This window comes from Rhinatrema bivittatum, chromosome 9 (genome assembly GCF_901001135.1).
Source record: "Rhinatrema bivittatum chromosome 9, aRhiBiv1.1, whole genome shotgun sequence".
Lineage (NCBI taxonomy): Eukaryota > Metazoa > Chordata > Amphibia > Gymnophiona > Rhinatrematidae > Rhinatrema > Rhinatrema bivittatum.
The window spans coordinates 42327717-42352000 of NC_042623.1; the positions used below are offsets into that span (position 1 = coordinate 42327717).

At 43.4% G+C, this 24284-nt stretch overlaps 1 protein-coding gene across 4 annotated transcripts in view; it reads right to left on the reverse strand.

Annotated features, from left to right (window-relative positions):
* The window catches only part of SLC26A5 (solute carrier family 26 member 5), a 93961-nt gene extending 72181 nt beyond the window's left edge, over positions 1–21780 (reverse strand). For 2 of the 4 annotated variants that reach the window (XM_029616139.1, XM_029616136.1), the window contains exon 1: positions 20768–21779. The gene's annotated coding sequence lies outside the window, so the exon portion shown is untranslated. Of the gene's footprint in view, positions 1–19195; positions 19302–20767 lie in introns of all 4 variants that reach the window. The other 2 variants (XM_029616133.1, XM_029616132.1) reach the window with 2 other exon arrangements.
* Positions 21781–24284: the final 2504 nt, after the last annotated feature.

The window sequence follows — 24284 nt, forward strand, 5'->3', positions numbered from 1 at the left end:
ATGCAAGGGCGTTTCCCTGCCACTATCCACTGGAAAGACAGATGCCGATTCTGCCTAAGAGGACTCCTTCCCCAACTTGTGCCGCAAACTCTTGCTGGTGTGGGCTCCCGGGAGCCTCTGCTTGATTACACCTACAAACATCCCACAGGTGACATATAACTGACTTGAAGTGGCTGTCCCCATTCCCCTACATCATCTGACTTTCTCACTCTCGTAAGTCAGAAAAATCCAATTCCGAAAGCAGTGAAACATCACTCTTGAGTCAAAGGTAGCGCACCGGGCACAGAGATATCTTTTCCTTTAAAATTACTAAGAGCCACCACAGAGACGGACGTCCACCGCAGGACTCAAAGAGATGCTACCCTTGAAAGGAAGCTATGGCAAATCACTTCCAAGTTGAGGAGACCTCCCGTAGTGGAGGACTTGTGATCTTGATTCCTTGGAACAAAGTGTCTTATTTGAGAGAGTAGTGAGGTAGCAAACCAGAGTCTGACTTGGCCTTTTTCGAGACTTGCGTTTATGCCCTCATCCCAATCAAGGGCATGGACCTCTTGTAAAGTGACCTCGCAGAGGCTCCAAACTCTAATGTTTGCTACATGGTCCACTTTCACACCACCAACAGCAGCAACCCCTGCATTAAATATTCTCACTATGTGGCCTTGGTCTCTTAATAGCCAAGGTTGTAGAATAGTATACCAGAGATCTTCTAAGGATCTTCTACCCCTCCATGTATCTCCTGGATTCAGTCCAGGGAATGTATGGCTTTCGGTTGCCAAAAGGATAAATTACTACCTGTTAATTTACTTCCCTGGAGTCCTGCTAGACCAGTCTAGTTGTGATAACTGGTCTAACAGAATGAAAAGGAAACCAGGAATACTTTCCTTTCATAGGTTTGGGTCCCGCAAGCAAATCATTATGGTGCCAGGCATCTGTTATATTACTTAGTTATTACCCTTCTGGAGGACATAAGACCTTTGCTCACAATAGGTCATTAGAGCTGCAGTTTGATCGTTCTGATCTCCCTAATTGGCCTTGAGTACCTGTTGCAGTCTTGAACTCCTAAGCAATTTCTCCCAGCTGTGACCATTCCAGAACCTGTGCAGCCAATTACTGAGCCTATCTAATTACCTGAACCTGGATCACAGGGTTAACTGGCTGTCTAGCAGCACCAGCCAAAATCAATTCATACCACTGTTCTCTCCTACAGGGGTCAGCTAGCCAGAATCCGAGCAGTTAATTAGCGAGTCAAACTGCTTGCCTAAAGATGGCTAATTGACAGTTGAGCAGCAAAGGAAGGACATTAATGTGTTTGCAGAGACAGCACACTGAGCCAGTCCTGTTTCTTGTGTACCATAGTCCTACCCTCCCTCATAGGATCCAGGGTTTTGAAATAGGGAAACTCACCCAGTCTTGCTTGGGATAGTGTACCCACCTGATCTGCTGGTGCTCCAAGTGAGGTCTGAACTCTGCATAACCATAGGCAGTACTACTCTATAAGTACCACAAGCTAACCAATTGCACCACTGAGATTCATCTCTGGTGTTCCTTCTTGCTCGGCTCCTGCTCTACCAGAAAAACAGACTTCTTGTCTGGGCTGTTGTCCTAAGAGGCCACTCTACCAGGGAAATCAGTGCCTGCTCTCCCAGTGAGCTCAGTATCACTTGTATGGACTGTTGCCCTAGAAGCATGGTCTGCAGCTCCTGCTGCAGAATCCACTAAAGGAAAGAAAGCTACTGGGGAACTGCCCTGTGGCGCTTGACCCTTTGCTGCAGGAACTCAGATCCCATGGAGTCGGTTCCCAAGGTGGGGAAGGCGAGTCAATTCATCAGTACAGCCGCTCCGACTACCCCAGGACTTGGTTTACTCTCCATCTGGAATTTTGGCCTAAGGCCTTCCTGGGCATGGCTTACTCGTAGCTTTAGCACCAGTCCATACGTCTGCAAACCTGCTGAGGCAGAGACAAATACTGACAAGCTGGGGGCAGCACCATATGTTTATAGTGGGAGTGAAGTTAGCTTTGAGCAGTTGTCTCTGCCTCCATGTGCTGGCCAGAGGACATATCCCATTTGTCTGGACTGGTCTGCATGGACAATAAGGACTATTAATTTTCTCCCACTAAGCATTAGCGAGAAACACTGCTGCATGGCCGTACTTTTAAATGCAAATAAAAGAATTGTTTCTGAAAGTTACTTACAGTGCTGGCAGAAAGCAAAATGAATCAAAAGCAACCAAGAGAAGAAACACGCAACTACTCAAACCCTCCATCAAACCACCAGCGAAACTTAGGAAGGACCCCAGAAAGAAAAACCCACCTCAAATAAGACAATACCCCCACCACCACTACCAAGACAGGAATGATACATCTCACCATCATACAAGAAAAAGCGAAAACAGATACAGATATTTTCGAACAGATACCTATTTCTTCAAGAAATAGTAAGAAAATGTAATCTCACAGGCTACATCTATGCTGACGACATATAGATACTCCAACACCAGAAACCTGGGAAGGAACAGTGCTCCTCAATCAATGCCTGATGGTGGTATCAAACTGGATGATCAACAACCAACTGCAGATAAACAGAGACAAAACAGAGGTCCTTTGGATGAGCAAATCACCACCACCAGAAAATGCCCCCCTCCTCTCCCGCTTACCTCAGATGACGTTACACTGACCCACAATAAGAAGTCAAAACCCTAGAAGTCACCCTTGATGCCACACATACCATGGTGAGACAAGTGTTAGCTAAGAAAGAAAACATTCTGATGCTACCGAATGATAAAGCAATGCCAGTTTCTACAACCAACAGACCTATGTGACGTTAGTCGTCTGAGGGGTGCCTCAAGAAGAAACAGCCTGACATTTGGAGAGGCAAAATCTAGGCCAATGACTGTGAAACAAAAGAAGCTGGCATCTTCTGCCTATGCCAATCAACCTCCCTCGGGTTGAGCCCTACTGGCCAGCGAGGCATAAAGAACAAAGAAATCCCCGGAAACAAGCAAACAGCTGGAAGCCTGGAATAGAATGGGAAGCTGCAGCACACCAGGAAACCAGAAACACGAAAGAGGTCAAGCAATAATGCTGAAGGCAAATATATGAGACAAAGAAGTCTTCTAGATTCAGGTAACAAGGACAGAGTCATAATACAAAGACCAGGAAGTAGGACCAAGCTCTCGCAACAAGATGGCTGCTGGGGGGGGGGGGGGGGGGAGTAAAGGCACAGAGTTGGGAGGACTGAGTTGACAGTCCAAGCAGCTCACAGTACCACCTGCTGGTCAGAAGTGACATTGGCAATGGATCCTCACAACCTAAAAAACAGCCTTATAATCAATGGCATTGCACAGTTTGATTACTGCAATGCCATCTATATGGAACTACCAAAAGAAAGACAATGAGAAAATTACAGATACTCTAAAAAGCTGCCACTAGAATAATCACAGGTAACATGAAATAAGAAAAGGCATCCTCCATCTAAAAATCACCGTAAACTGGTTTGCAATTGCCCTTCACGACAAATTAAAAATCCTACTTCTCATATTCAAGGCACTGAAGAACATTGGCTAAGTATCTGACCTGACAATAAAGGTAAACGACTATCACACACACACCTCCCCCCCTCTAAAAAAATAAAAATAAAAAATTCTGCAGTCAAGCCAAAACCAGCACCTGGCCATTCTGCCCATCAAATACTACAACTGTGAAAAAAATAAGACCCAGAGCATCCAGAGAGGCAGCACCAACACCAATTAAAAACACAGAAACGTGGCAGCAGAAAAAGACCATATGGTCTCTCTTGACAGCCCAACCACAACTGCTCAGCTCTAGCCAGCACTTACACTGCTGAAAGTCAAGAGAACTAATGGGAAGTCTGCATCTTGTGACAACTAGAGCAAGATCTGATTCGATTAGAGCAATACCACTGAATAAATGAGAACAAAGATTTCTAAATAGTGATAAACTCTATTATTTAGTCCTAGAGTACGTAATTATGTTATGGTTCAAAGTAATAGCTGCTCTTTATGCCAACCAACGTACATAGTACCTTAACTACCTACCATATTATAAATGTGCATGTAATGTCTATAACTTGATTTAAAGTTATATAACCTGATTTAACTACACTGTAATCCGCTTTGAAATGACTGTCAAATCATGAAAAGCGGAATAGAAATCCTAAATTAAATTACATAACGCTATGGTGCTGGTCTAGTATGGTAATAATCCTCTGCTGGTCACAGTCTGCCATCATTTTCCTGGCAAGCATATGACGGGGTCACACCTAGGCCTCGGACACATTCCCCCTATTCCTTATCATCTTTTACCCCATTTCAGAGATTAAGCTTATAAGCGATGCACAGAGGGGTGTATTAACCGCGCCCACAGTATCAATGGGACATAGACCACAGGGACTTACTGATAAGAGAACGACATTAAATATTAACAGGCAAAGTTAATCACGCCATCAAGCGAATTACTCTATGTGCTGAACAAAGAAAGGCATTCACAAAAGGCCAATATTCTTCCAGCTCTGGACTGAGCCCAAAGACATTCTAATCTCAAAGAATTAACTCACTGCACTAAATACAGAAATCCCTTCAGGACACTTCTGTGCCAGTGCTATGTAAGTCAGAAAGTCTATTTGCTTTTGCCAGGTAACACTTTCAAAATGACCTGAAGCAAGGACGTGCAACTGGCAGTATGAACCAATTAAATAGCTCACTCACCTCTACCCTGTAACGGTAAAGCACCATGACCTCCCCGCACATCTGGATAACGTGTGGCCACACTACAGTCCTCAAGGCAATGTCCTGGCATGGCTCCTGATGCACACTGGACTTTATCCAGTAATGAGGCACAGAATGGGAGAAATGCCGTTTTTTGTTTTAAGTAAGGCTCTTTGTCTTTAGTACAACATAAGGGACAGGCTGCATCTGTTTAATTACCAGCACGTAAATGAAATAAAGGAATAGGAACAGTCAGTCAGTGGGCTGCGGAGGACCAGAGAGGTGAAGCAAACTGCTGTCTCTTCCACACCATGAAATTTGATCTAAATTTTGCTAACAAGAGTACATCAGATAATCGAATGACAGAAATCTACTGGCAGGGTAAGGAATGTCCTAGGGGGAGAGATTATGGGCCGGATTTTAATACCTATGCCCGATTTTATAACATACGCACGATTTTATAACATAAGCCCCGGGACATACGCGCGTCCTGGGGCTTGCGCGCGTCGCCGGGCCTATGCAAAACAGGCTCGGCACGCGCAACCCCCCTGCGCGCGTAAATCCAGCTGGATTTACGCGCATAGGGCTTTTAAAATCTTCCCTCCTCCATTTAGCACAAAGATTTAAGAGTAGATATTCACTTGAGGTGTGCACACATACCAACAAATCACGCCACTGAATTTTTATAAATCAGCTGATTTTCAATTCACTTTGCTACCCTGTACCTCTTAAAGCACTCTGAGGTCCTTTTGGCAAGATAAACTGTTTCCAAAGTTCTCAAAATCCTGTTAGTTTTTAGCCAGTCCTCTGGCATTCAATCCTTCCATACGTAATACATCGAATATTAGTTGCTGTCATCTACCCAATGAATGAGACATTTTCTAGCTATGAGGAGAGGCTGATTAACCATTCTTTCCACTTGATTTCACATACACCTCTCTGAAGACCTCCATCCCAAAACGGCTTCAATCCTAGTACACAGTAAAACGGTAACTTTAAAAACAAGTGCGTGCACCCATACTCATGCGTAGGTGTGCGTGAGCAGTCATATGCTGGAATTTTAAATCATGCGCACATTTATGCGTGTGTGATTTAAAATATGCCTACCGCACGTATGCGTGCTCCTAATTGTAAGCAGTTGCTCAAGCAAACGTGAATCGCATATCTTCCTTAAGAATTTGTCGGCTTTAACGCGTGCAGGGAAGCAGATTTTAAAAACATGTTCGTGGGACCCCACCCCCACTGTCCGGACTATGAATTACTCCTATGCTTAGGGTAGGGAGTACCACATGAGAAATTACATTCATTAGTATGACTCATCTTTGGATTCGTAGCCTGAGTGGGGGGATGAGACAGGATCCTAGACACCTCGATTCCACAATTCTGTGCCCTTCCCAAACAAACTCTCACTTGTGGCACCACAGACCAGATAAAATCATCAAACCAGAATAAAACAGTAATTAACCCTTTTACTAATATTGTGCATGAAGACCAGTAAATCCAACCAGAACAGTGAAGTATAATATAAACTTTCAATTTCTTATTTTAAATCAAGCAATGCAAAAATAACACTGGATAGAGTCTTTTGGCCAGGGCAACCAACATACTTATATGGATAGTAAATAAATAAATAAATAGATAAGGAAGGCTAATAGAGAAAGGTTAGGGGGAAAAGCAGTGAAGTACAAATCACGTCACTGAATCACGCTTTCAAAAATTGTCTTTACCCCTGAGTAATCAAAAAGGGGCAGGGGGGGGGGGGGGACAGATCTATCCCAATGTCACCAATTTGTAAAGGGTGCACCCTGCTTCAAACACAAAATTGTGTGGGGGAAAAAAACAATTAAGAAAATGAAGAAGTCTTTCTTGATGGTGGAGATGGCTAGATGACAAACTAAATAGATGAGCACTGCAGTCCGTGAAAGGTCTCCCTCAATGGTTTACTTGGTACTAAACAGAAAGCAGGCCTGGTTTCAGTCTCTTACAGAAAGACCACGGTCCACCAGTTTTTCTTTCCCAGCAAGGGTTTATGCTCGACTTTGGCTGAAAAGCTGAAGCAATTAAGATGAGATACTGAATTTAGGGACAAAAGGCAAGGAAATAAACCTTCTGCCTCCTTTGCTAAAATAATCTCTGAGCAGTTTAGATTACTTAACTCAGTCTCTTAGGAGGGTGATCCAGCCATGTGCTCCTGGGCCTGGATATTTCTAGAAAGGAAGTCTTTCAGCTCTTGGCTCCTCTGTCCCTTGTTGGGATTTTGCATGTAGCTCGGCTATAAAGCAAGAATAGCTGTCTGTCTCACTATTTCCTTACAGTGCAGACTTCTGTTTCTCCCTCTCGATAATTAGTTCTTCAGGAGAAGAACTGATTGCAAAGCTGCCAGATGCAATCCTCTCTTCCTGGCTCTAATTCCTGGTCGTCCCCACCCTGTACACATAGAGACAGCCAAATTGCACCTTTTCTACCTTAAATGATCTCCCAGCATTCCTTCGGCTTCCTCCTCTGCAGGCTATGTAGTGCTGTTCTCTAGGCAGGCTAAACAGTACAGCCCTTTTGCCAACTTGTTAACACTGTGAGTGCTGGATGCTGGCTCTTGCAGAACATTTGTCATTCACAGGAGAGCATACAGGGGATTTTGACATATTTTTATATTCCCTCACCTTGGCTGCAGCGTCTTGCATTCTCTTTTTTGACAGGTCCAAAACACATCACTCAGATTCAGATGCAGCTCAGTCCACATTCTAAGGCTCCAACACATGATAAACTCATGGGGGTAGGGACCAGGTTTATAGTAGCTTGCTACACTCACGTGAAGGACATTTCCAGTTTTCCCAACTGGTCCACCAGTTTATCTTGAGGTCACCCAGACCCCTCTGGTTCTTCAGCTTGCACTCTCCCCAGTTGATCCAGATCTTCACCCTGGTTTGTTTGGCCTAAACTGCAATTTCTGCAGACTTACACCTCATCAGCAGCAGCAGCAGCAGCAGTAAATATATGCGGCTAATGGCCTGCCGCACGCAGCAGCAGCCAGTTTTAAAATACGAAGTTATGTTCACAATTGTTAGCCCTGCCCCAGAATGCCCATGCCCCGCCTACTCCACTCTTTTTCTTTTGCTCGAGTACGCGCATATACACGTGTAATTTGCGGCTTTTAATATATGCATTCCTCATTTGCGGCCCAGATATTTGCATATATGGACCTTTTGGCACGAGGAATGCTTTTAAAATTCGCCCCTAGGAAAACAGTAAACATCTCTTGTAATACCTGAAAACTCCATGCAGGAACATAAAAAGTTGAGTTTTAGGGATGTCAGATAGATCATTTAAATCACTAAAGGAAAGCATAATTTGCAAATTTGCTGACAAGACTATTTTTTTACCACTTTGACTCCCTTATTCCATGCAGCAAAGATATGTTAGAAATTAACACTAGGTTGAGTACCTTACTTAGGAAGAAAAAGAAACCAAGAATAAAGTATGAAAAAATGGTTCAGAGAAAACGATTTATGTAGTATCATTCTACCAGATGTGGAGCTCTCCAGTGGATACCAAATTATTAAATCCATATTTAACTATTCATTTTGTACATGTCTCAGGGGGGATTCATATTGATAAAGCCGCTAAGGATGGCCTGGGCCTATACGAGGAAAAAAATGGAACCTACCAGGAAAGGCCTCACCTGTTATTTCATTGTTGGCTAATATACATCTAGCAAAAAAGAACCTCCAAATGACGCCAATCACTTAATCCCTCTATCTCAATCCTGTCCATCTATCCCTTATATTTAAATAGTGCCTAAAATACATAAAACACTAGATAATACACCTGATCGCCTGATTTGTCAGGCATTGTTTCGGTTTAGAAACGCTGGTGAAATTCATTGATATCTTATTGCAGCCATTGCTACCCAAAATTCGATTGTATGTGAGCGATTCTATTCACTTGACTGTGACTTTACAGGAATTACCCATGTGTCGAGCTGCCGTGGTTTTTGGTGACAGCTGACATCACATCGCTTTACACCAATATCCAACAAGATGAAGTTGTGTGTATTGTAGAGCAAGCTTTAATAGAGATGGAGGTATCTGAAAGTAGGCGAGATTTTATTTTACAGTTAGGTGTGGCCATTACTCAAAATTACTTTATGGTCGAGACCATTTATTTATTTATTTTTTAAATCAGCAAATAAAACGGATACCCATGGGATCTGCACTGGCACCATCAGTTGCGTGCCTTTTTGAGCAGTGGTTTATATATTCCCATCTACTTTTATGATAGATATCTGTTGGAAACTTTATATTGATGCTTTGTTTTGGATTTGGTCTGGTGTCCATGAGGGATTAAAGGAATTTATTGAGTGGATTAATATGTTAGACCCTAATTTGGAATTCACAGTCCAGTTCCAGCAACACATTATTTCCTTTTTTGGATATTCAGCTATATAAATATAAGGGTGGTCTCAGTGCTTCAGTTTATAAGAAAATTACAGATAAGAATACTTTCATCCACGGACATGGAAGGAAAATATCCCTATTGACCAATTTTTACATTATCATCGTCTCTGTACTACAACAGGAAAGTATAAAATGCAAGCAGCAGTTTAATGCAGAAATTCATTAACCAAGGTTATATGAAATCATGTATTTAAAATGTACTTGACCTTAGCGGGGGGGGGGGGGGGGGGGGATGTGTAATTATGCAAAAACAAATGACAAAAATTAAACTACAGTAGCCATATTAGTTCATTGTAAATCAGTTTATTGTTGTTTAATGGTCATATGCAATTGCATGCAGTTAAAATGTACTGTTAGTGTCATATCATTTCTGTTCTATAGTACGCATCATATGTTTTGTCGAATAAACAATAAATTATTTTTAAAAAATGCTTCTTAGCAAATGAAATGGTTCTGTAACCCCATTATTCACCAGTATCATAGCCTTGGGGATTCAAAAACTCTCCCTGAAGACCATATTCGAGTACCCAAAACATCTACTTCCAGCTAATTTTACTGAAATCTTTTTCTGCATCTCTTTTTACGAGCATGGCCTCCATCTTGCTTTCTGCTGCTGACTGATATCGCTATTAGTTTTCTAAAATTACTGTTTGCTTGCCTACCAGTTACAAAGAGTACTTGATCTGAGTGGATCAATTTAGGTATAGCTTCTTGTCGCCTACCTACCAGTAGTTTAGCCAAAAGCCCAAAGTCTTGGTTAATTACAGAGATGGTTCGATAAGAAGATGATCATAGATGACAATTGTGGGTCCCTATCTTTCTTGTGTAAAACCATTTTACTAGCAAAATCCAACATATCTGACCAGGTTTCATTAGTCAACATGGCTTTAAACACAGCAGCCAGATTGAGGGAGGGATACACGTAGGTTTTTTGCTCCAACGCAATCTGATCCCAGCGCCTTTACAACTGGGCAGAGTCATGAGTATTCTTTTTATTTTCTCATTGCTGATGCATTTATTGAGGTGTTGTGTTAAGAGATTTGTGGCACAATGGAATTAGAGAATGTCCTTCTAAAGAAAAAGCAAACAAGCCAGGGAGGTTTCCTCTGTGTCCGAGCAGTAAAACAGCACTGCTTTCATTAAGAAGGTAAAACAGAGCTGGAAGCAGTCAGCAGCAAAACTCACACAGAAACAGGAAGCAAGGAAGTCTGCGTAGCCAATAGTGCATAAGCCCTCACAGGGTACAGTTCAGTACTAGCTAACACAACGCAGTCTAGCACACTGCCAGATACAATGCATTTTAAACAGTAAGTCCTCCAGAGAGACTTGAGGTAGGTCCTATCCACAAAAATCCTGTTTGCAGCTTCTTCCCAGCTCTCATATTTATTATATACCGTTTGAGAAAACGGACAAAATATTTTAATTCTTTTATTTGCAAAGATTATCTTGCTCATCGCTAAGGCAGCAGATATGTCCATGGAAAGTTATACTTTTAGATAAGTCTGGATGTGTGCTGGCAAGGTTCTTACCATGTTTACACACTATTTGGATTTATAGTACATTGTAGAATTCTTCATTTTCTCTTGTAACATAACATAGGAATATAGTAATGATGGCAGATAAAGACCAAATGGTTCATCCAGTCTGCCCAGGAAGCCTTCTTATGGCTGTAACTTCTGCTGCGTGCAGGTTACCCCCATGCCTTCTGTTAAGTGTAGTAACTGCTGTTCCATTCGGGCTATCCCTATGCCTTCGATTAAGGGTAGTTAGTGCCACTCCGTGCAGGTTACCCCCATGCACCCTTTTCTTCATTTCTAACCTCTAGCCTCTAGTGATCTGCAATGTTTATCCAATGCCCTTCTGAATAATCCTCACCAACTCTTCTGGAAGGGCATTCCAGGTATCCACCACCCTCTCTGTGAAGAAATATTTCCTGATGTTAGTTCTGAGTTATCCCCCCCTGGAGTTTCATTTAGTGACCCCCTAGCTCTACATTTTACTTTCCAACGGAAAAGGTTTGAAGTTTGTGCATCATTAAAACCTTTCAGGTATCTGAAGGTCTGTATCATATCTCCCCTACACCTCCTCTCTTCCAGGGTGTACGTATTCAGATCCTTCAGCCTCCCCTTATAAGTCTTCTAGTACAGATCCCACACCATTTTGGTCGCCTTTCTCTGGACCACCTCCATCCTGTCTCTATCCTTTTTGACATATGATTTCCAGAACTGAATACAATACTCCAAGTGAGGCCTCCCCAAGGACTTGTTCAAGGCATTATCACCTCCTTTTTCTTACTGGTTGTGCTGGCTCAGTAAGAAACACCCGGGTTTCCCTCTTCCACACAGCTAACATTCCTTCCAATCAGTCCTCAGGACAAAGATCTTTTAAGTTTGAAATTATTTATTGTACAGATAATTTTCCATTACTTACAATTGTCGCATTCCAAAAGCATATGCTTCTAGCAGAGATCTTTGCAGCTGGAGATAGGCAGGAGAAGGGAGATGGAGTTTCTTGGGATTCAGGGTGAGAAGGCAAGGGGTTCTGAAGCTGATTAGTCTTTAGAATTAAAGCAATGAGAAGAAATGTAAAAAAGCTAATTGTATTACAGAGGCTGCAGGCACTTCTAGCTTTGAGGCAGCATGCTTGAGACACAGTTTTGGAGGGTGATTACAGGAAACGTCCCCACAAGCTGGAGCTAGAGGGTGAGATCCAATGGTAGCGAGCCTAGGATCCATATGACACAGGGGGACGACGACATGAAGGGCAGTCCCTTGAGCCAATAAGGCACTTAAGAAGGCTCAAGTTAGATTGAGAGAGCATGTAGACCCTTCCCAATGAGAAAAGCAGGGGGGAGGGAGTTTCTCTTAAAGGCAAAACTCCCCTTAAAGGCAAGGCTCATAGGCTGTTATCATGGGTTACAAATAAAGACTGCACTAAACACAGTTAAACTGCAATGTATATACAGGTACCAACATGTACCCACTGCTGGGGACAGAACACTGGTTATTCCTCTCTCTATGCAGCCCAGCATTCTTCTGGCTTAGCTACCACCTAGTAACATAATAATGACAGCAGATAAAGACCAAATGGTCCATGTCACATTTTTCTGTCTTTAGATTGCCAGACACAATCACCCCAAGGTTGCTGTCCCGGTCTGTAACAATTGGTTTGTCATCTCCCATCGCATACAGCGCTTTGGATTACTGTGCCCCAGATGCATGACTCTGCACTTCTTTGTACTGAATCCCAGCTGCCAAGTCTTCAAATCAGTCTCCTCCTTCAAGCGCATCTACTCTGTTGCAGATCTTACTAACACTGGCAACTAGACAAATTTTTCCTTCTAAGTCTTCTGCAATATCACTCACAAAGATATTGAACAAACTGGCCCCAGAACAAATCCCTGTGGCACTCCACTTCACATTATTCTCTCTTCAAAGTAGGTTCCATTTACTATTACATGTTGTCTCCTGTCAGTCAACCATAATAGCTTCTTTCCAAATTAAAACTTGGAGTAATTCTAGAGTAGAAAATCATCATGATCAGTTGTCTAGGTTGGGGGGACACTGGTCACTCAGTTTCAAACCTTTCTTTCTAGCTGGGACTGGGTATTATTATACTCATAGAATGGTAATGGGCTTCCCTCGCCTACAGAGACAGAAAGTGATTACTTTCTTAAAGCGGTTGAACAGTCAGGTTGCTTTTTTGCAGGAGACATACTTGGAGCATGTGTAACATTCAGAATTCACTTGCAATTGATTGCCTTATTATATTCTGAACAATCTATAGCTGCACATACATCCATGCATACAATACACTCATAACCCATATATGTACCCTTATATTCTCCTCCCCTTCATCTCAAATTGTAAATGTTTCTCATCTTAAGAACATAAGAAATTGCCATGCTGGGTCAGACCAAGGGTCCATCAAGCCAAGCATCCTGTTTCCAACAGAGGCCAAACCAGGCCACAAAAACCTAGCAATTACCCAAACACCAAGAAGATCCCATGCTACTGATGCCAGTAATAGCAGAGGCCATTCTCTAAGTTAACTTGATTAATAGCAGTTAATGGACTTCACCTCCAAGAACTTATCCAAACCTTTTTTAAACCAAGCTACACTAACCACATCCTCTGGCAACAAATTCCAGAGCTTAATTGTGCGTTGAGTGAAAAAGAATTTTCTCTGATTAGTCTTAAATGTGCTACTTGCTAACTTCATGGAGTGCTCTTTTGCTTCTCCCCTGCCCTACATAATCAAATCATTTTCAAAAATAATGGGCTGGATTTTAATAGCTACGCGTGGGCATATATTTGTGCGTGCAACCCGGCGCGCACAAATCTACACCCAATTTTATAACATGCGCGCACAGCCGCGCGCATGTTATAAAATCCGGGGTCGGCGCGCGCAAGGGGGGGGTGCACACTTGGGCACCTTGCACACGCCGAGCCCTAGGGGAGCCCTGAAATCGGAGCGCGGCCTCAGAGGGAACTTTCCTTCCACTCCCTTCCCCTATCTAATCCGCCTCCCAGCCCTACCTAAATCCCCCCTACCTTTATTTTGCTATTTACACCTGCCTGTGGCAGGCGTAACTTGCGCATGCCGGCCGCTGTGTCGGAGGCCTCGGTCCCACCCCCGGACCGACGCCCCGCCCACTCCCCCTTCCCGCCCCTTTTTCAAAGCCCCGGGACATACGCGCATCCCGGGGCTTGCTCGCGTCGCCAGGCCTATGCATAATAGGCTCGGCGCGCGTAACCCCCCTGCACGTGTAAATCCAGCCAGATTTACGCGTGCAAGGGCTTTTAAAATCTGCCCCAATATGAGTAAAAAAAATATCCAGTAATCTATTTTGAAAGCAATCAAATATACAGCTTTACATCCTAAAAAATTCTTGTCTTGCAATCAGGATATAGGTCTCAAGGTTATATAACTTTAACCCAACATAATTATAAATGTTCAAACTTGCACACTGGACCACTCTGACAATTTCATTTGTACTATTTGACCACCATTGTCAAGTTATGTTTGAGCAATGTGGGCTTCATCAAATACATAACATAGCTGTCCCATTCTTTAGCTTCCAGTTTTAAAAGTCCAGAGTGAAAAATATCAAGACGCAGGAGGGATCAGGCCAGACACTCCAAAGTCTCTTTACCATCACATTTTTCCGGTCAGTCTGTTTCGTAGCAGTCTCGATTACCTCTCTGTGCACAAGTTCAACAGCTCATCATTTTTATGCTTTCCACTTCTTCCCCGCCTTCCCCCAGTCTTCAAACCGCACAATCTAAATATGCAGTGCTGTCCTTGAAATGTTGCAACCTAGTTTCTTGAGGCACTGCGCAGAGAGCCAATTTTGCCCATGTAAAGGGCTTTGAAAAGTCGTCTATAATACTGAATTCTGCCTGCTAAAAAAAAATCAACTGTAAACTCAGGCATACTTGCAGCTTGGTATTTATTGATTTGACGCTTCCCTTCGCGGCATCTCCCTCCTTTCATCCTAGGGAGCTGCTGGGAACGGCCTCCAGGAAGTCTTTTTCTTTTGCTCCCACGCCTCATCTTGCATGGGCCAAGCCGTGGGTGGAAGGACGTAGGAGGCAGCTCTTTCAGGAGCTACCTTAAGTACTACTTTTGAACATTGTCTTCTCTTCCCTCCCGCCACTCTGCCCAATGTGGAGTGACGGGGAAGGTTGAAGAGGAGCCTGCAGTGAAACCTGGCCTAAATGGGCTCGCTCTACAGTCTGAACGCAGGAGAAAACCTTTGAACAATCAGGCCCCACAGTCTTCTGCTGCTCTAATTTTTAGCTTGTCGGGCTGATGCTGGCCTGCTGATTTGATTTTTTTGAAGGTTTTTATATCAGCTCCTGAACTGGCTTTTAACACAGACTCAAGGCTTTGTTACCCAACGTTTCACAGAAACCAGACAGACCTTCCACCAAGAAATGCAACACTTAATGATTATCCAATGCATTGCAATTCCCCACTTCACTCCATCATCTGCCAATTTAGGAGCATGATAACCCCAAATAATAATAATTCACCACCTACCCCTGCAATGAAGGTTCAGTCTCCAAGTCTGGCGCTTGGCCTTTCCTGGACTTCATTCAGTTCAGCTGTGCAATTTATTCTCCGTTTTGAAGGGAATCTAGTACCAGAGATGCTTGTCACAACTTGGCCTCCCCGTCTCCATCTCCAAGTCTGCTTTTTCCCCTCTGAGGAGTTTCTGGCTTCCAGAATCACCCTTGGCCTGGTCGCCATGCAAGTTATGGCAGCTTTTCTAATCGCAGTTCACTACAGTTGTGAGAAGACAAAGAGAGCTGCCTCACACCCAAAAGAACAAAGCCTTGCTTCTTCTCCAACCTTCTGGCCTATTCTTCCGCACCTTCTCAGTCACCACTCCAGGCTGGAAATGGTTTGCCGAGTAAGTTACAAGGACCGTACTGGGGCTTTAGTTAACATAATTGGAAGATAACGAACACAAAGAAAATGGAAACCTTATCACGTCTACATGACACCATGAGGAGTGTAGACCAAAAGGGGAAGCAATACACATGCACGGTGCTAGAAACATATCCAGAAAACTGAAAAACCAGTCAAGAGGTTTCTTTTTTTTTTTTTTAGAAGTCAGGGAAATATTTGTCTTTTCCTTTAATTACATTTTTGGCCTGGTTTTTTTTTTCCATTTTTGTTTAAGCTCATATTTGGTTTTCTTTACTTTCCCTCACTCGCTTCCCTCCCCGCAGCCTTTTGGCCCAGCAGCAGAGATCAATTGAGGACCCATGGCTTCTCCACATGGACCAGCAGCGACTCATCTTCTGCGCAGCCTGGGCCGGCTTCTTCTCCTGAGCCCAGGCCGGCAGCTCCTGGTGTGCACCGGACAACGCCTCCACCAAATTTTAGATGCCAGGGATTTTTCCACAGATATATAATTGTGTGATTTTGAAACAATAGTGGCAAATATAATAAAGCAATAACGACTTATCGTCTAGATAAAGACATGGGAATACTGTTTAGTTTTCCCACACCATATCTTGCTAATTAATAACTTGGCTACTGAGGGTTTTATTGCTACCATAAATCTCCAGTCCAGGTTTTAATAATTCATTAGAGAAATACAAGCATGTGGATTGGACACACAATTTACCCCAGGTATGAACCACGTGCGCAGTAACACCAGTCCTCAAGGCTGCTGTGCACAAGCTCCAGATGAAGTGAAAGAATTTTTAAAAAATAACAATAATCTACAAGAATTAGCAGAGACCGTTGCAATATTGGATGAATGTGCTACTCGGAAATAAACCATGTTTGTGTGTCATGTGGACAGTTTCCAATAAAAGAATCTCGCACTCAGCCTGAATATGGGACTCCTGTCCAAGCAGTCTCTGGACCCTCCTCCCCAAGCCTAACAGTAGTGGAGACCCTTCCTCTCGCCCAGCTGAGATCTGACTGGGCTCCCAAGACAGGGGAGAGGCAAATTTCGCCAGGCAACGGGGCTGTTTTCCTTCATTCTGTCCGACGAGCATCACAACATCAAAAGAGCGCACACACACTGCACCAAATCCAGAAACCCAATCGAGCAAACTCTCTTAAAATTGCCAGGCGGTAAAACAATATAGGGGAACATTTTCAAATTTCCTAACCAATCTGCAGGTGCCTTGCACCACATTTTCAAAATGAAAGTACGTGCATGCTCCTCCTTTGAAAACGGCCCTGGGGGACAAAGGATCGGCAGACATTTGCTCCTGCTTCTTACGCAAATACTTTGCCCATAGAAAACCGTGCAGAGATTTGAAAAGCAGTCTACGAATGTCATTGTTCTTCCCCTAAACATGCCTCCAGATAAAGCACGTACTCTCTCTTATTGTCCTACTATATCTTATTTCTTATATTTTTACACTTTTCTGGAATAAAAGGGTTGCTTTTTTTTTTTACCAGTGCCAACAGACCTAACTTTAAGAATCTCCTTAGTGGGCTAGCCCAGTGGCACTATTGCATATTTCCCAGCTCAGGTCTTCTGCTCCCCAGACTGGCTGGGACTGGGGATGCTGCAGACGCAGCGGCCACAACCTCCAGGTGGGTGAAGCCTTGGTCACTGTGCAACAGTGACACCTAGTGGCCAGATTTAGGGTCTACCTAAGCCCGGTTCTGGAAGGAACCATAGCTTCAGGCTGATACAGTACAGCATGCATTAGGCCGCGCATTTTCAACGCACGTCTATTACCCCTTATACAGTGTCAAAAACGTGCAGCCAACCCCCCCCCCCCCCCGAAAACTAATAGCGCTCATCACATGCAAATGCATGTTGATGAGGATATTAGTTAGTCCCCAGGATACTGAAAGTAAAATGTGTGGCAATCCGGAAAAGTGTTGCTTTTCTGCAACCCTCCAACTTAATATCCTAGCAATATTAAGTCGGAGGAACCAAAACTTTAAAAAAAAAAATTAAATAAATAAATCTGCCCGCTGGTCAGCTGTTAGCAAAACGGACGCTCAATTTTACCGGCATCCGTTTTCCTAACCCGTGGCTGTCAGCGGATTCGGAAACCGACACCAATAAAATAGAGCGTTGGTTGTCGGGACCCGCTGACAGCCACCTCTACTGCTACTAAGGAGGCGTAACGTCTCCTTATTAGCACGACCCCTCATTTAAATACCGAATCGCGTGCCCAGGAGAGGTGGCTGGGCACGTGTCAGGAGAGCGGGTGCTCAACACAGAATGCCCACTCTTACGCATTTCTTTCTGAATCGGCCTGTTTGTGGGCCATTGCTGAGAACTGACTCTGTGATGACCCAGTTCTATCAGCTAGGCTGAGCTGCCAGTGGGTGGAGGGAGTATTAAATAAGGGAAAAATCCCTGGGTAGTTGAGAGTGAAGACTGGTGGTATCATAGATCAACAGTGGTTGGTTTTGATTGAGTTGGAACCCCAAAGAAGCAGGAGAAAGCTGCTGGGGTCCCCCCCAAAAAAAGGATCAAAAAATCTTAGTTCATATAATCTTGTTATTGTCCAGGTATCAAGTGCCCATTTTGGGTTCTGATGTGGTTCAGGTTAATCTCTGATGGACTTTTGGCAACCTGTGATTTATAGGGACATGTAATGGAGAGATTTGTAGAACAGGAGGCATTTCAGAAGATTTTAAACATTTATCATTCCTTCAGGATCTTCAAAATAATCTGAATGAGAAAGGCAGGAAAGGATTTAATCTGTTTTAACTGCCAAAACAAACCAACTGAATCTGAATAATTGCTAGGATACAACTTCAAAGGTTCTTTTGTCTGTCAAGAGCAACTAGATCATAGCAAAAGTTAACATGAAAGCAGTGAATTACCCCATCCTCCAAAATCTTAAACTCCTGGATTCCAACCTTTCCTATCATTTTATGGCACATCAAAGATTAATCTAACAAAGCCCGACCTTCTTTCTCTTCAGGGTCTGTGCAATTCAGCATTACACAGCAACTACTGCCACCAGTTAATCTAACACGCCAGTGTTAGATTAACTGTGAAGCAGACAAAATCTGTTCAGCTCCAAACAGATTTTCTGTCTGAGTTTCATGGGAGGTTGGGGGGGGGGGGGATGGGTTTTAAACCACACCAGTTGATAAACCCAGGAAATGACTAAACATCTTACTTCAGACTCAGCAGCAATCTAATTTTGAAAGATATGACACACTTGATTCTCTGTGAATACAATTGTGCAAAAGAGAATTGACTTTCTGTGTAGTCTAATGGAGACATGCTGTAATTCTGGTGCTCTGCAGGGCAAAGTTTTGCAAAACAGAGGGCCAAGGTTAATTCTACATGGCAGGACAAACTGTAGAAAATAATCCACACATTTATGTGATACAAAGCAGCCATGCAGAGCTACACAGCACTATGCATTTTACCCAGTCCCTGTTACTAGAAGAGTTTTACAATCCCATACACCATAGGATGGACCATTTTGGGTTTATCTGCCCTCATTTACTATTTTAGATATGATCTCAGTCTCTGGCCCCAGGTCAGGTATAGAGAGACTCACCTACTGGATAAAAGCGTTACCTAGTAGCCAGGCTCAGGGTGCATATAAAGACCAGGTTTGTGGCCTCTGGCTGAGGACTGTCTATGACAGAAGCCTAGACAGAAGACTAGAAAGAAGAAGAAGAAGGAGTTAAAAACAGGAAGATAATTGGGCAGACTAGATGGATCAGTTTGTCTTTTTCTGCCATTATCTATGATGTAACTATAAAACCTCAGGTAGTTGTCAAGAAAGCTTTGGGACCAGTTTTGATTGAGCTGGAAGCCCATGGGAGCACAACCAAATTGCCAGGTTTAAAACCAAAAGTTATTTGATGTAAAAAGTTTAAACACCGAGTTAACGGCTGAATTGAAACAATGTATCATCACTTAGGATTACACTTAAATTGATTTATATTGCTTATGCAGTTTTTATTATTTTGAAAAATAGTGTAAGATTTTGTATTGCATGAAAAGAATTCATACATGGATCTTCAAAACGGATTCTTCACAAAGCATAACTGCTGAATGTAGATGAACATTTAGCACAAACCATCAGGACAACTATAAAACTCTGCACTACAACAATGACTTTATATCCATGTGTCAGGGAAACTATGAACTGCTACTGTCCTGTCATTTATTCAGCTGGGACCATAAAACCCATGGCTTTAAACCCAAAGTAACGTTCTAAGCCAAGCTGTTACAGTGGTTTCATAGCATAGCTAACAAGCCTTTAATATGGTTAAAGAATATACACATACTTCTACAACGATCACAATATTTAACTGACAACCTTAAACACTGCAGGTTGACTGTCATTTCAGCTTATCTGCACAAACTGATTTCTCTTTCCAAGGTCATACAGTGTGGTTGTCATGTTAGTCCACGCTAATTGGTGGCCAATATACAAATATATATATATATATAGTGATACCTTTTTATCAGACTAACTTCATACATTTCTTGTCTCGCTCCCGAAAGCTAGTTAAGAAACGCATCAAGTTAGTTCAGTAAAAAAGATATCACCTTATATTGTTATTGACCTTAATTTCCTTGTTAAGTATTACAAGAACTTTTTTATTTTGACCCGAAATATTACATTTTATTGCAATGCAGTGCATGCGTCTTTCCACTGCACATCCTAGTCATTGATGATCACCAGACCCTAGAGAGAAAGGAGGAAGCGCGCGGACAACCCAGGGAACGGCCGGAAAAGGGAGGAAGAGACCGAGGCGTGACAGGAGACAGGCCCAGGTATCTCACGGGCTCCCAATCTCCCCCTGCCCCTTTATAAACAGCTCGGAGCTCATATATACAGGTCTCCCAGCATCATCCTTATTAAAGGATGATAAGCCGGAACAACATTGAGTAACACCGGAAAAAAAATCAGTTTAGCATTTCAAAGCAATGGAACAATAAATAGCAATAAAACAATGGAAATATTAGTTTTTTTAAAAAATACTTTTTCAGAATTCAATAAATAACTCAGTCCTTTGTCCATCATAGTACATTCTACCACAAGACATGCTAATCTCTGAGGCTGTTCATTGGCAAATACTCCTAGGAACAAGATCGGTCACTCAGGTTCATTTACCTTTTAATTTCTTCTTAGCTTTCCTTTATTGCTCCTTAGGAAAACACCCTGTGCCGCAGTTACAATTTAACAGAATCCCGACTGTATACAGCAAAGAATTTCCTTCTTCACGTGGAACTCCAACCAAGATTAATAAGCAGCTACTGCCCTGACAGCCTTCACCCGCCTGCCGGACTGACCTCAGCGGGAATCTGGGACTTGCAGTTCTCCTGGCCACCTAACTACCCGCTGCCCTCCGCCCAGTACACTACACGTCCCAGGATGCCGCGGGACAGGACTTGTTGCATCAGATGGTTGGCGAAGAGCACCAATGGGAGCCGATCGGCGGCCATCTTAGTTATGGAGGAGAAGCCGCAAATGTTTAGATGGGAGTTATTTATTTTTTAGTGGAACTTTTTTCTAAGTGTAAGGCTGTTGGAGGAGATTCAGGAAGCACAAGCGAGAGGGTGGAATGAACCGTTATGTTCTACCATAGGCCAAAAATAAGCAAGTCAGCGCCCAAGTGCAGGGAGGAGATAGGAGAGCGAGTTTGACAGGAGAAATTGTGCGAGGTTTCCTCAGGCGGAGGCTGTTTCCTTCTTATTTGCTTTTTGTTTTGGTGGTCGAGTGACTCTCTTTATTCCAAAGGCCCAAGTTAATTTTATATATATCTTTTTTGTTAAAAATGGGCGCTAGTCCTTTAAGAGCAGAGCAGGGGACGATAGGGAGAAAGTTTCTGCAAAGAAGTGAGTGAGCCTAGGCCCCTGCCTGCCTGATGAGGGGAGGAGGGAGAGAACCGACCCTCCTCCCCCACGAATCAGCTGCTCCGGGCTCAACTGCGGTGAGAAAAAGGAAGCGACGGCGGTTCCCTGAGGGGAGATGGAAATTGACAAAAACAAACCAACCGGCAACGGTGCCAGAGAGAAGAGGTGTGACATTGGTGGGGGCTGATGCTGGGAGAGCCGCAGAGAGACTAAGACGGTTAGAGGGGAAAAACAAAAAACCCAAAAATGCAACAACGGGGAGTTACTGCAGCTTTCTTGGAGGGGGTCACCGGCACAGAGAAGAAGTAAAAAAAACTGTTTTGCCGAGAAGGAAGAGCCTTGGGCCAGTGAAATGACGACATTATGGAAGCGACAGTCTCAGATTGATGATCTCACGAGCTTGCCTGGAACTTCAGGCCTGCAGTTTTAATACATAATCCATTCAGTAGTAGGACTACAAATTGACTCGGCCCCAGAGTGGGTACAGGGTCAAGTGAGGCTTGTTGGAAAAGGCTTAGTGCCCTTGAGAGGTATTTGGGAGTCATTTTAAGAACTAGGGCAGGGATGGTGAACTCTAGTCCTGGAGTACAACAAACAGGCCATGTTTTCAGGACATCCCCAATGAATCTGCATGCGAAAGATTTTTATGCACTGCCTCCATTGTATGCAGACCTATCTCATGCAGATTCATTGGGGATATTTATTTATTTATTTATTTATTTATTGGCTGGCTTTTATATACCGGAGTTCATGCACTAGTGCATACCACTTCGGTTTACACAGAACAAGGAACAGAAAATTACATCAAACAGATTGAACAATTAAACAAATATACAATTACATCCAACGATTGGGTATAAATAACATGGCTAACTTAGTAGGAACTTAGAGTTTGAGGTAAAGGAGAGAAATAGTACCAAGTGGTAACAGAACAATGTTAATAGCTAAATAATACATATAAATAGTAAATACAAATTCTTATAATAAATACAGGTGCTTACAGATTACAGTCTTCATGAAAAGTTTCTTCATGAAAAGTCTTCATGAAAAGTTTCATGAAAAGATATCCTGAAAACCTGGCCTAATTGTGGTACTCGAGTTCACCATCCCTGAGCCATGGCTTCTATTTAAGAACCAGCCCCATGAACTCCCATTGTATTAAAAATTCTTAAGTCCAAATGGCTATCTCACATAATTTCTTTTACCCACCATGAATTTTTTCACAAACATCCTTTATAAATGATCATCCTTCCCTATATATAATAGGGAGTTCTTTGTTTGGGTGATGTTTGACTTTGTATTGCTGTCTACTCATGTGGCCCTCAGTTTGGACCCAGTGTATTAAGGTGCATGCAGAAGAGTGCAGTTTTACCTGTACTTTCCTGTTCATACCCAGATCAGTCCAGAGTCCTGGGTTTTGCCTCCCTGCCAGAAGATGGAGACGAGAGAAAAGTTTCACTGGCACTGCCATAGTGTGCCACCTGCTGTCCATCAATATTTCTCTGTTTTCAATCGATGGTAGAGGTGTAAAACCTGCAGTCTGGAGAGAGAGGAAAAAAAAAAGAGGGAGTTTTAGCTTTCCTCCCAGGAGGTTGCTAGGTCCTGGTGGGGCCATTCCTCCTGGTCTCAGGCGGATGAGCAGGGGGTTGGTGACCCTTCAGAGTGGCTCTGTCCATATCTCTGTAGGGTTTGATAGCTGGTGATCCAGTTCTCTTTCCCCAAGGCCTGTTGAATCCTGCTACAATCCTGCAGCTTTGGAGAAGCAACAGTTTTAGTGAAGTAACTAACTTTCTTATTCTTTCTTTGCATTGTTAAAAGCTTTTTGTTAACTTTCTCTTTTGTCTTTTTTTAAATTTTAGTTGTGTGAGTGGGAGGATGGACTGGATGTTGATAGTGCAGTGCACTGAGAGTTGAGCCAGAGCAGCGTTGATGGCCTGGGATCCCGGCGTGAAAGAGTTCACTGCAGCACGCAGCTCCTGTTGCTACGCGGCTTCAGCTTGCAGGTAGAAGGAAAATGGCAAGCGGCAGCAGCTGCCATTCGTGTGGGGAATCGTGTGCTGGTCTTTGTCTTATGTACATCTTTTGCACGCTAACTTCTGTTCCTGCTGCGTGTCTGGTGGTGAAAGAGGTTTGGGAGAGAAGACATCTGCTGCCAAACCAGCACGACCGCTGATGCAAGCATCAGGAGCGTCGGTGGTTGCCGCTGATCTCTCCCATCAACGTGGGACCCAAAGCCATCTTGACTGCAGCGGCAATAGAGATATCTAGGGAGCCAGGGGATTTCCCCACCTTCATTAATTCCTGCCATTCAGGGCACTGAGGAAAGGCAGGAAGCTTTTGAGGCAGATGAGGACCTCCTGATGGAGGACCCTGAAAATTCCTCTGCCTTTTCTTCTGAGTTTGTACTGCTCCTGCACAGGGCTTATTTAGTCAGAAAAGCAGTGGGGCTTAAGAGGTCTAGGTTTGAGATACACCCCGTCGATGATTTGCGACCAGAATGAGACCCAAACTCAAAGAAGAAAAAAGGAATAGAAAGTATCCAGAGGGTCCTATGGCTGACAGCTCGCCCAAATAGCCCTAAGGAGTACTCTAGGAATAGGAGGTTTCTGTTTCACTGGCATTCGACTCTCCTGGCTTGGGTTCCAATCAAGACTTGCCCGCCTAAGAAGATGTTCCAGAAGAAATGCCTGTAACCAAAGGGGATGACCCTAAGGTGGTGCGTCTCTTCCGTAGGGAGGAGCTGTTACCCTTGATTCTGCAGGTTCTTAAGGAGC